Consider the following 13,324-nt stretch of genomic DNA (forward strand, 5'->3'; position numbering starts at 1 on the left):
GTTATAAAAAGTAATCCATAAAAAGTGACCTGACGAGGTCTTACTAAAAATGGATTACTAAAAATAACTTAAGAGGATTTGACAAGAAGAAGTCAGATCAATCTAATCAACAAAAGTTATAAAAAGCAATCCATAAAAAGTGGTCTGACGAGGTTTTACTAAAAATAGATTACTAAAAATAACTTAAGAAGGACCGACAAAGGAGAAGTCGGACCAAACAAAGCGACAAAAGTTATAAAAAGTAATCCCTAGAAAGAGACCTGGCGTGGTTTGAGTAAAAATGGACTACTAAAAATAACTTAAGGGGTTTCGACAAGAAGAAGTCAGACCCAACCCATCTACAAAAAAAGTTATAAAAAGTAAATCCATAGAAAGAGGCCTGGCGAGGTTTGAGTAAAAATGGATTACTAAAAATAACTCAAGAAGGATCGATAAAGAAAAGTCGACCAATGAAAACGGTCTTTCAAACTAACAAAGTCGACCATCCAAAGCAAGCGCTAAAAGAAACACAGTTCTGCCCAAAAACCACGACACCACGACAAGGCTATCAAAATTGTTCAAAAGACTAACTAAAAAGGTTATGCCTGAACACTAAAAAGTTGTCAAACAAGTTAGTCCTAAGGGTTACCTTGTCCAACCAGAAGATAGATAAAAGATCTAATCAAAAAGAGGTCGGACAAGCAGAGTACCAACACTCTATAAAGATCTACAAAATTTGTAGAGGTTGCAAAAGAACAATCAGCATATCAAAAGAAACACAACAATCATTAAAAAGACTCAGAAGGCAACCTGGAAGAGGACCTTAAGAGTTCAAAAGTACTTTGTTTATCTACTAAGTTGCATAGAAGCAACTAACAGTCAAAGGAACCAAGTTATAACCAAAATTACAGAAATAGAGTTTAAAAGCCCACAAGTCGAGCTGTGGAGATAAAAACACATAAATTATAAGGGGTGCAAAGTTTCCCCAGTAGTAGCGTCAGTGGCAGAAGGAAGAGGAATGATATTCACAGGGACAACGTCCAGGGTCCGATCCTCACTATTGAGTATCTCACAATCCGGATCGGGTTGGGAACGGTCGACCTCGGCAGAAGGATTTGAAGAAGTCGCGGCTGCAGAGGCTTTGACAGGGGGTGCAGGAGGAGGCCCATCATCTTCATCATCTGGGGCAGGCACTATTTTTCCATCCTCCACCACATTGTCTAAGCTAAAAAGTGTCAGGTCGAGTTCAGGAGTAATAACTCGGACCTGCGCCTTCAAGTTTTCATAAGTGCTTGTAACAGTGTCCACCAGATGTCCCTGGAGGTCGGCATAGTCCACGTGGGCAGTCTCAAGCCTCCCCCTCAGCTCTAACACCTCGGCATAAGTGCGGGTATAACTTTCCTTGTAATTTTTTGCCATCTCCTCCACTAAATTTGCAGCTGCCTCAGCCCTGAGAGCCCGCGACTTCTCCTTCTCCAAGTCCAACTCCAACTTAATCACCATGGCGTCAAGCTCATCCTTCAATCCTTTGATTCTATCAAATTCCGACTTTGCATCCTCCAAGAATTCCTTAGTAGCATGAACAGGGGAACCTTGGACAGTTTGAAACAAAGGCGCACCCATATGAACCATCTGGATGCTGTTATTGGTAATAAAACTCAAGTGATGAAGAATGGACACGTTGTCCATAGGAAGTCGACCATAATAGGCAATTTGGTTATCAACAAATCCCACGACATCAAAATCAGGAGCATCGAGGTCAAAAAGATCCACAGTTTTTTGTTTGTCCATAGTTTTCTATTTTTTGGGAGCAGGACCAGAAGCAGCACCAGAAGCCAAAGGGGGAGGATCAGAAGGACCCAAGCGAACCTGGGGAGTCGGGATGACTTTCTGCAACTCTGCAGTGTCCGAGGTTGGCTTCTTCAGAGAAGCCTGAGTCGATCCCTTTCCAGAAGTCTGGGCCAAAATGTTCTGAGCAACTGTTGCCTTCTTGGCCCTGCGAAAATGTCTCATGGAATCCGTAGACTTAACCATCTCTACAAAAAAGGAAACCAAGAAAACAAGTTACAAACAGATAAAGATAAACATTCAAATCACAAATCACAACTAGGGAAAAGAAATCGACCACTACCCAGTTCAGCTTGAAGAAGGGAGGGATCCCCTAGAAACTTCTTTGTATTAAGATGTGGGGGCTCCCCCCAGTTTTCATTCAACGCATTTACAAAAGCCTGCTCAACCTCATCTAGACTTTTCCAGGAATACCTAGATACTACCACGTTCTTTTGCCAACACAAAAGGAAGGTGGGTTCGTCATTCTCATCCAAAAAGAAGGGCCGAGCTCCTACAACAGAGTTTGAGTGGGACGGATATCTAACTCCTGACATAACAACTGGAAGATTTTAATGAATCCCCAAGAGTTAGGGTGGAGCTGTGAAGGAGCTACATTGCAAGACCACATCAACTCGGTCTCAAAAGGAGTGAAAAGAATGGTAATATTCAACTGACTAAAGAAATAGTCATAAGCATAGAAGAAGGGACGTTCCCCTTGAACCGAAGAGGGAAAACTGACTCTCTCTTCAGGATCAGGCGACACTAACTCATAGTTCTTCTCTTGATCCCTATCACTACAAATCCTATGGTGTCTCTTAAGCCGCACGCGATATTCAGAGTCAACAACTGTAACACACATCAGAGCGATAGAATCCAGCCAATCTGACATGCCATCCGGGATCATAGAAGACATTGCAACAATGTTTTTGCGATGTGACATGGGTCAACTATTCCTACATTAAGAAAAAATAAAATGGGTTACTACCAGACAAATCAGACAAATAGGAAAAAAACTCGGACAATAACATATGAAAATCAAGAAGTCAGTAAAAGGAAAGCCCCAAGACTCACACCAAAAGCCTAGGGGCACCCTTTGGAGGCAATAACAAGGTAAGAACCAGGAAAAAAGAAATTGACAACCTATGCCCTAAACATCTCGAAGTAGAAATCATCACCACCAGCAAAAAGCATCAAAAGTCACAAATTCTCCTACTGATAGTTCATCATCAAAAGAGTGTTAAGCTAGAAGCAAAAAAGTAAAAAATAATGATACAAGAATAGCAACGAAGTCCCTGAACAAGATCACCGGAAGACGCACATTCTTCGCAAAAAAAGCAAGCAACAAAGAAAAAACACAAGTCGTGATCAAGACACAAAAAGAGACAATCTTTTCACAGAAGAATCAAAGTTTTTCAAAGAGTAAAAGCAAGATACAAAAGTCAAAGCCCTACATCAAAGCATGCATAGTTGTCGAAAGCAAAAAAGAGAAAAAGATAGAAAATGCTAACCTGCAAGGAAGAAAGTAGTAACAAAGAACAGCGTAAAATCCACACCAAACAGTCACTCCAAAGGCAGGGAAAGTTGGAAGGCCTGAAAACGCGAAAATATGAAGTCGAAGCACAACAGTAAGGAAAAGAGATTAGGGGCAAGTCAAGGAAAGCACAACACTGATTAAAAAAAAGCAACCTTTAGCAAAAAGGATCCAGCCTTTCAAAACAGATTCTTCGCAGACATAAAATACCAGAACGAGTCATCAAAAGGAAAGAAGATACCAACCTGAGGAAGAAGAAGAAAGCAATAAACGTTTTAAAGACTGTCGAAGAAGATCAAAAAGAGACGACGAACAAGCTCACTCCAAACGAACTTCTCTGAAGAGAGATGTGAAATAGAAGGAAACAAAGGGAGTGAAAATGTCACGAGTAAGAGGAAGAGCGAAAAGAAAGGAAAGAGAAACTGAAAAGGGGCTTAAAAATTCAAAATGAATTGAAAAGAGGGAAACGGCAAAAGGAGTCAATAAGCATTTTATCCTCGCACGTTCCTAAGAAAAGCGCAACGCGCGCTACAATTAAAAAAGAGGAGGAAAATGGTTCGCATTCAAGAGCACCTAGCAGAAGTTATATAATGCTCGAGCTCGACTTTCTCCAAAAAAAGGGGTCAAAATCTGAAGACATGACCCTAAAAAAGTAAAGATCAAGCTCAAGCAGGGGCACTATTCATACCCTGGGTCGAGCTATCCGACCTAGGGAGATTGAAGACAAAGCAACTGACCTCTTCAGGTTAGGACCCCGACCTCTTCTTTAAAAGAGTTCGACCAAATCGACATGAGGGGCCCAAACATGCCCAAATGAAGGGATACAACCCAAACTAAAGGCAGTTAAAGCCTAGAAAGATAAGAGCGGTTCCCTAGAAGATAAGATGACTTCACTTAAAGATAAAGATATGATAACTAACTTATCTTATCTAGAAAGGTCAGCCTACACTACTATAAATACACTGGAGCACCCAAGCATAACTCATACTCTAATTCTACATAAAATACCTGCTTAAAGCCCATGCTAACTTAAACATCGGAGTCTCTAGCAGGTACCACCACCCTCCGGTGACGACGGATCAGCAACACCACCAAGTCTAACAAGTCAGACACACCAGCTCCGGCCACCACAGCAGATCTCATCCGAGATCGACCTTCAGTTTTAGGTAACCCTCGGAACAGTTTGCCTTTGTGATTAGTTGTGATTAGCTGCTAATTGTTCTACTTGCAGTAACTATTTGTTTGTGCTTGAACTTTCTAATTGTGTTTGCGATTGAGACTTTGTTGGACTATGGTGATTGGTTGTTGGTTGGGTTGTTTGGGCCTAGAGCCGTGGTTGATCATGAGGTGCGCCGAAGGCCATGTCTGGTTGATATCTTTGGTTTGAAAAAGTATGCCTTGCTTTACTATCACATGTTTGAACCATGTCATCTTTTGCATGGAGCCTATCTTGTAACATTTGCTTTACAATCATTCTCTTACCTTTGCATATTTATTCATACGACAATTCAAGTATTTGAAAACCGTATATATGTTTATATGTTGAGATATTTTTGCTTCTTCCTTAAATATGTTGAAGAGTGAACTGTTATGATATTTCTTTCGTTTTGTATCAATTTTTGAGGACGAAAATTTTATAAGGTGGGTAGAATGTAAAACCCAGAACTTTTAAAAAGTCTTATTATGATCAAGTCTCAAATCATATAGTTGTTTATAGTCTTAATTTCAGAAGTTATTTTATTAAAGATGATTAAAGCAAGTTTTGATTAATTGAATGTGAAATAAGTTATAATTATTATCCAATTTTACAATTATTGGATTATTTTCTATATTTAAATTATAAAGTTGATAGTTATGAAATAATAAGAATTTTATATGATTTGGATTAAATAATTAATATTCTAAAATATTAATACTGCTATTTTGAAAAATAGAGAAATGAATTATATTATCTCTAATTCTTGGATTTGAACATTTTATTGAAAATAATTTGAAAAATTGATGAGCAAATAGTATTTTTACACATTATTACTATTGGATTAAAATTTATTTCTAATTACTAGAGTATCCCTATTTTTATTTGAAATTATGAAATTAACCCTAAACCTAATTTACCTAAACCCTAGCCTTCCCCACTCCCCTCAGCGCCGCACCACCCTCACCAAACAGCCCACACACACAGTTTCCTTCACTGCGAAAGAACGAAGAAAGAAAGGGATGGAGGGAGTAGGGGGAAGCAGGGAAGGGAGATCTGGAAGGAGGAAGGGCATTGCCACCACACCTCGCCGCCGCGCCCTGCCGTCCATCCCGCTGCTACCACCAGCACTGAAGAAGAGGGATGGCTTGCGACTAAGAGGGCCGCGGGATTGTAGCCGTCGTCCTTGTCACCGAGAAAGGACGCCATCGGCACCGTTCAGGGTAGAAGAAACAGTCGCGCGAGATGCGAAGAGGAAGGAGGGTTCGCGCCGTTGCCGCTGACCGTGCAGTCACCGGGTCAAGTTCGCCACCACCGTGCCGTCGCGCCGTCGCTATCGAGAGCAGAACCGGGAATAGTGTGGGCACACGAGTGGGGGTGGTCACGATCTTGGAGCCGCCGTGGTGTGGTAATTTATAACCTACAAACTAACTGGCAAGTGCACCGGGTCGTACCAAGTAATACCTCAGATGAGTGAGGGTCAATCCCACGAGGATTGATGGATCAAGCAACAATAATTGAGTGATAGTCTTAGTCAGGCAAACAGAAAGTAATGTTTGGAAATTCAAAAGACATTAAACAATATAAAGAATATTGAAGAAAGGCAAGTAAGTAAATTGGGAATAAACTATGGAGAAAACAGTTAAGGTTTCAAAGTTATCTAATTTTCCGGATTAACTTTTCTTACTAACTTTTTTAATCATGTAGGATTTAATTTATGGAAAACTATATGTGACTAGACCCTAATTCCTTAGACCTTTCTAGTCTCCTCTAAAATTAATCAACAACCAATTCCTTAGTCAATTAATTTCAATTAGAGGGTGATGATCAAATTCTAGTTTATATGCCACAAAAACTCTAATTACCCAAAAATAAAAGGATTATATGTCACATATCCAGTTAAATCCAGATAATTAAAATTTAGGAGAATATGTTTTCAAGCTATTGTTCAAGTAAAGAGCTTTTCCAAGTTATACAAGAACTCAAATAGAAAGAGGGTCATACTTCTGTTCCACCCAAATTCATAAGATAAAGAGCGAAAAAAATTCTTAAATTATAAATCCATACATGAATTAAAATAGAAAAAGTAATAAAATCAATCCATACAAATAGACAGAGCTCCTAACCTTAACAATGGAGGTTTAGTTTCTCATGGCTCAGAGAATAATAAGGATTGTAAATTGGAATGGAATAATGTTGTCTTCTTTGCGTGTCACGCGCACGCGTCAGTCACGCGTACGCATCAGTCAGGTACGCGTGAGCGTCAGGTACGCGTCCGCGTGCCCATGATTTGTGCGATTCGCGCGAAGCCAGCTGCGCGCACGCACAACTCTCTGTTCGCGTGGCTTGGGAACCAATAATTTCATGCGACGCGTGTACGTCATTTACGCACACGCGTGGATAGCCATTTGTGCAGATGACGCGGACGCGTCACGAATGCGTACGCGTGAACAAGTTTTGTGCTTCTAGCACACTTTTAGCCCTAAGGCAGCACAACTCTCTACCAAACACTTATTTACGCCAATTTTCAAGGTCACGCGTACGCGTCACTGACGCGCACGCGTAGAGTGCCAAAATCACCAATGACGCGCACACGTCATGGACGCGTACGCGTACGCGTGAGGATGTTTGTGCATAAGGCACCATTCCTGCGCCACTTTCGCGCAACTCTCTGTTCATTTTTATTTTTCACACACACCCATCTAACGCGTACGCGTCAGCGATGCTTGCGCGTCGTGTGTGTGTGTGTTTTTTTTTTCCGGTTCCTGTGATAAAATAGCTGCATGATCAGAAAAACAGTAAAAATTCAATAAAACTCAAATAAGTAAGAAAACTACTACTACAAAAAATAACTAAGGATACGAAATTATCAAGTTGCTTCCCGACAAGCGCTTCTTTAATGTCACTAGCTTGACACCTGATTATTGAAGTTTCTTTCTCTTCTTCCAGTTGGTTAAAAGAAATGTCTCCAAGAGGGGAGAGGTAAAAATTTGTGCCCCCTGATATAAGTTCCTTCTAACAAGCTTTCTTTTATTGTGATTAGCTTGATTCACCTTGCTTGTTGGTGTAGAGGTTGGATTGTTTTTTTCTGACCTTTTCTTCTTCATGGATATTTTCTTCTGTTTCTTGGTCACAATCCACTTTTCAGTGCTTTCCTTGGTTATCTTCACTTCTTTGATTTCAACATGTGGGTGTTGTGTGATGGTTAGAGTGTACCCTTCATCAAGAACTTCTTGAATTGGTGGTTCAATAAACTCACCCTCCATGCCACTCTCTGCTTCATTGGAGTGTAGATTCCCATAATTGTCTTCATCCCTTGCAACCTCCTTTGTTTGTGCATCTTGCTTCTTTGTTGGTGCATCAATCTCCTTTGTTTTTGCATCTTCCTCTTCTTCCATATGTGAGGGTGGAAAGTTCTCTAATTCACTGGAGTATAAACTCCTTTGATTGATTTTCGCACTTTCTTCCATAGGATCTTGCATTATATCTCTTGGGAAGGAATTTTCTTGCTCCTCTTCCTGTGACTTGATAATGGACTGCACATGTTTCTCTACATTTTTGACACTTATCTTTATATCATGTATGCATTCTTTCATGAGAAGCTCAAGATCTGATGGTATTTGAAATGAATAAGGAGATGGTGGCTCTTGATATGAATAAGAAGGAGATGATGGTTCTTGATAAGTGTAAAAAGAGGATGGTTCTTGGTATGAATAGGTAGATGGTGGCTCTTCATATGGGTAAAAAGATGATGGTTCTTGATATGGATAAAGAGGTGGTAATTATAGGTATGAATATGGAGATGGTGGTTCTTGATAGTTGGAACATGGAGCACTGAAGTTTCTTTGGTTTTAACTTTGCCAACCAAAATTTGGGTAGTTCCTCCATCCACAATAATAAGAATCACTCCCTGGGTGTGAGTAGTAACCCATGTGATCCCTCTCCATTATTTTTCCTTAGCACAAAACACCAAAAATGATTAAACGCACCATGTGGTAAACAGGAAAGCAAAGAAGAATGAACAGAATTCTAAAAATTAAAATAAGAAGAATTAAAATAAAACTAACTAGGAAACACCAAACTTAATTTCAGAAATTAAGAAAAATATTAGTGCTATTTTTTTATTTAAAATATTTTTTTTCGAAAATAATAAAACAAAATTTAAATAAAATTAAAATTAAAACACCTAATCTAAGCAATCAAACAACTGATAGTTGTTAATCACTATCAATCCCCGGCAACGGCGGCAAAAACTTGGTGCGGTAATTTATAACCCACAAACTAATCGGCAAGTGCACCGGGTCGTACCAAGTAATACCTCAGGTGAGTGAGGGTCGATCCCACGAGGATTGATGGATCAAGCAACAATAATTGAGTGATAGACTTAGTCAGGAAAACAGAAAGTAATGTTTGGGAATTCAAAAGCCATTAAACAATATAAAGAATATTGAAGAAAGGCAAGTAAGTAAATTGGGAATAAACTATGGAGAAAACAGTTAAGGTTTCAGAGTTATCTAATTTTTCAGATTAACTTTTCATACTAACTATTTTAATCATGTAGGATTTAATTTATGGCAAACTATATGTGACTAGACCCTAATTCCTTAGACCTTTCTAGTCTCCTCTAAAATTCATCAACAGTCAATTCCTTGGTCAATTAATTCCAATTAGAGGGTGATGATCAAATTCCAGTTTATATGCCACAAAAACTCTAATTACCCAAAAATAAAAGGATTATATGTCACGTATCCCGTTAAATCCAGATAATTAAAATTTAGGAGAATATGTTTTCAAGCTGTTGTTCAAGTAAAGAGTTTTTCCAAGTTATACAAGAACTCAAATAGAAAGAGGGTCATACTTCCGTTCCACCCAAATTCATAAGATAAAGAGCGAAAACAATTCTTAAATTATAAATCCATACATGAATTAAAATAGAAAAAGTAATAAAATCAATCCATACAAATAGACAGAGCTCCTAACCTTAACAATGGAGGTTTAGTTGATCATGGTTCAGAGAATAATAAGGATTGTAAATTGGATGGAATAATGTTGTCTTCTTTGCGTGTCATGCGCACGCGTCAGTCACGCGTACGCGTCGCTGAGCAAATCTTCAAATCACGCATACGCGTCGCCATGGAAAGCTCTAAATCACGCGTACGCTTCAGTCACGCATACGCGTCGCTCCTCGCTGCCATCTCCTTTGATTCTTGTGCTGCAGAAACTCCATCAAATCCATCCGAATGCTACCTGAAATAAACAAAATTGCAATAGACTCAAAGTAGCATCCATATTGGCTAAAAGATAATTAATTCTTTATTAAACTCAACAAATTAGATGCAAATTCACTAGGAAAAGATAGGAAAGATGCTCATGCATCATGCCGCTGCCTCGCGCCGTCGCTTTCGCTGTGAAGCCCGTCACCATCGCCGCTGTCAGCATCATGCTTCCTGTTGCGGTCGGTGGAGCCATGTCTGTCGATCTGCTGCTCTACAGTGCTTAGCTGAAGCTTCTGCACTGTTGCCGGAGATCTGTGGTTGCCGGAAGACACCGCTACTGTTGCTGCCGAAGGAGGAGGAAGCCTTGCGGCTCTTCTGGTCGCCAGGGGTAGTCCTGTGGCCATCGGAACCACCACCGGGGATGCCGCTAATTGGCTCAGTCACTTCTTCCTAGTCGCGGTAAGGGTCTTGTTATTAGCCTCTGTCCTTTTGAATTCCGAGAATACTATAGTCACTGCATGTTGGTTTCAGTTGTCGTGATCGGAATTCGTCGCCGCTGCCGCTTGAGGTGGCTGCTAGGCTACCGCCGAACTGGCTCGGAGATCACCGCTGTTTCGGTTCAGCCGTTCTCTCTTTGTTTCGGTAAGCGTCTTCAATTTGAAAGCCCTTTAGTTGCTATTTTGTTACCTCACGCTAAGTTTTGTGGCGTTAATTACTATACAATTGAGTTTCGGTTGTTGTATATCGTGATTAGAGTTGCTGTGATTACTGCAAAAGTGGCTTGGAGCTAAGGTTGCGGATGTTGGTGATTTCGGGTTGAGAGAGAAGGTTCTTGTGACGCGTTTGGGTTATGGTTTTGCGTATTGAGGTAGGGGCTTTTTCCAAAAACTATGTTTTATATATTGAAATTATTACATATGGATACTGATGTGAGACAATGTATATTTGGTGATTGTATCAGTCTTATGTATGGTTTGGTTGTCTTGAATGATTATGAAAGTTTGTTTGACTAGATTGTTGTGCGGCTTTGTGAAACGGAATGTTTTTGAAGCTGATTCTTTTAAAGATTTGGGATCGAGTTTAATCCGTTGGAAATTGATTTGAGTTGCGTTGGTTTTCTTGATAATGTGAAGAATAGAACACACTTTTGGATTCTGCCTGGCTTGCTTTAATTGATTTGGTTTTGATAAATGAATTGTTGCTGAACTGTTTCTTTAAAGTTTTGGAAATGAGTTTAATCGTTTGATAATGATTTGATTTTTGAAACAGTTTCCTTGAGATATAAAAATGAGGTGACTGTTAGATTTAGCTCGCTCTTGAACTGATTTTGGATTTGGACCATTGAAAAGGATTGTGGAACGGTTTAGTTGGTACCCAAACCGGGTGGCAATGTCCAAGTTTTAGGGGAGGTGCTGCCGAAATTTCGATAGATTTCGGGATTTTATTGAAATGCTATTTGGAAGATTATGAGTTAAACACTTCTACTATTTTATTTAAATTATTAAGAAGGGGATGACTTATGCTTTTGAATTGAATTATTAAAAAGGAAATTGTGACTTAGTCTTGTTTCTTAAGAAAAGTATTATATCTCCCTTGTGAACAAGTTATTTAGATGAAACTTATGCTTTAAGGCTGTTTTAAATGTGAAAAGGGTTTATGTCTTTGAATCTGACTTGAGGGTTTCAATTAGAGGAGTTTCAGTGACTTTTAAAGAACCTGAACGTCTATTGACAAGTTTCATTCTAAAATGTTTTGGGAAAAGTGTTAAGTACTCTTTAAATTCTGAATTTTTGTAAAACTAAAACAATTTTTAAGTAGTTTGAAACGCTTTAGAATTTATCATGGGGTTAAAGCTGGTTTTGTTTAAGTGAAGGAAACGGCTTTGAAAGGAGTAATTGATTACATGACTCGGTTTGACTTAAATCCTATTTTATTACTCAAATCAGGAAGCCAATGTTTTAATGATTTTAAGTGAATTTGAGGAGATGAGTTATGTTATTCTCCCCTAAAGACTTGAGACTCTACCGAGGAACTTTTGTTATAAAATCCCGTTGTTGGATGGACGATTTTGAATATTTCAAAAGAGATCTTTAATTTGCCATGGTTTTAGAAGTTTTGGAAAGAGGATGCCGAGAGTGGCTTTGTTTTTTTAAAGGGGAACTTACTTTGAGTAAAAGGGGCTTATGAGCCTGAAACAATTTGAGGAATGAGAACTTTAAAGCTAAGGCTGAAAAGAGTTGAAATTTGATTTCAAAGTGAAGTGAATTGAGAAAAAGTGATTTATGGCTTGAATGTTTATTTTATGAATTTGATGATGTTGGATGGTGGAAGTGCTACTTTGTTATGAGCCGGAATGGCTGTGTATGATAATGAATTTTGGCTGATTGCGGAATATGTTATGAGCCGGATGGCTGACTATGAGTCATGAATTTAAGCCGGAAGGTTGAAATGAATGTTGATTTATGGCTGAGAATAAATGCATATATGCTGAGATATTGATATTGTGATTTTGCACTTCCACCTATTTGAGATACGAGTTTTCCTGGGTGAAAGCAGTGGCTTGCCACCACGTGCTCCAGGTGGAGACTCGATACTCTGCTGACCCTATATCGTAAGTATGGCCGGGCACTGTGAAAGTTCCGGATGAGCTCGCCCCCGTAAATATACACCAGTGAGGGTGTTAGATATATATGAGATTATGATTTATGTTAAGTATAACTCGAGTTGGGGATGCACGACAGAGGGACAGTCCAATGGTTAGCTACCAGGACTTGTCGCGCTGGCTTTATAACCGACAGATGATATCATCAGCCACTAGGATAGGCATGTATCATATGCATCTATGTGACATTGTTTAGGTGTGCATATAGTACTTGGTTTGCCTTTGTGATTACTTGTGATTAACTGCTAATTGTTCTACTTACAGTAACTGTTTGTTTGTGCTTGAACTTTCCTAATTGTGTTTGCGATTGATACTCTGTTGGACTGTGGTAATTGGTTGTTAGTTTGGTTGTTTGGGCCTAGAGCCGTGGTTGATTATGAGGTGGGCCGAAGGCCGTGTCTGGTTGATATCTTTGGTTTAGAAAAGTATGAAAGGCTAATTTGGTTCAGGATAGATAAACCTTTTGAAAGGTTTTTAAATTTTATGTTACATGAACAGTTTCCTCTTTCAGAAAAGATTTCAGATTTGTCTTGATAGTAAACCTTTTGCTTTTGAAAAGATGCATAAGGCGGTTATTAATCAGAGAAATGATTTTATCCCGCGTATCCTATTATAGTAATCCTCAAAAACCCTCTACTGAGAACCCTTTCGAGGATGATGTTCTCACCCCCCTACAAATTTCCCTTTTTAGGATATGGACACAGAAGTCACGAAGAGTTTATTTAGTTGTTGTTGAGATGCTCTGTATTGCTTTAGTTATTATTTATTGTTCCCTCGCCTTTATCTTTATACATTCTGTAAGAGGGATAGGAATTGTATTGGTTAATGCTTGTAACATATATATATATATATATATATATATATATATATATATATATGTATGTATGTACAACTTGTGAGTTTTTGTAAGT

Source organism: Arachis ipaensis, chromosome B1 (genome assembly GCF_059453495.1).
Source record: "Arachis ipaensis isolate K30076 ecotype BB chromosome B1, ASM5945349v1, whole genome shotgun sequence".
Classification (NCBI taxonomy): domain Eukaryota; kingdom Viridiplantae; phylum Streptophyta; class Magnoliopsida; order Fabales; family Fabaceae; genus Arachis; species Arachis ipaensis.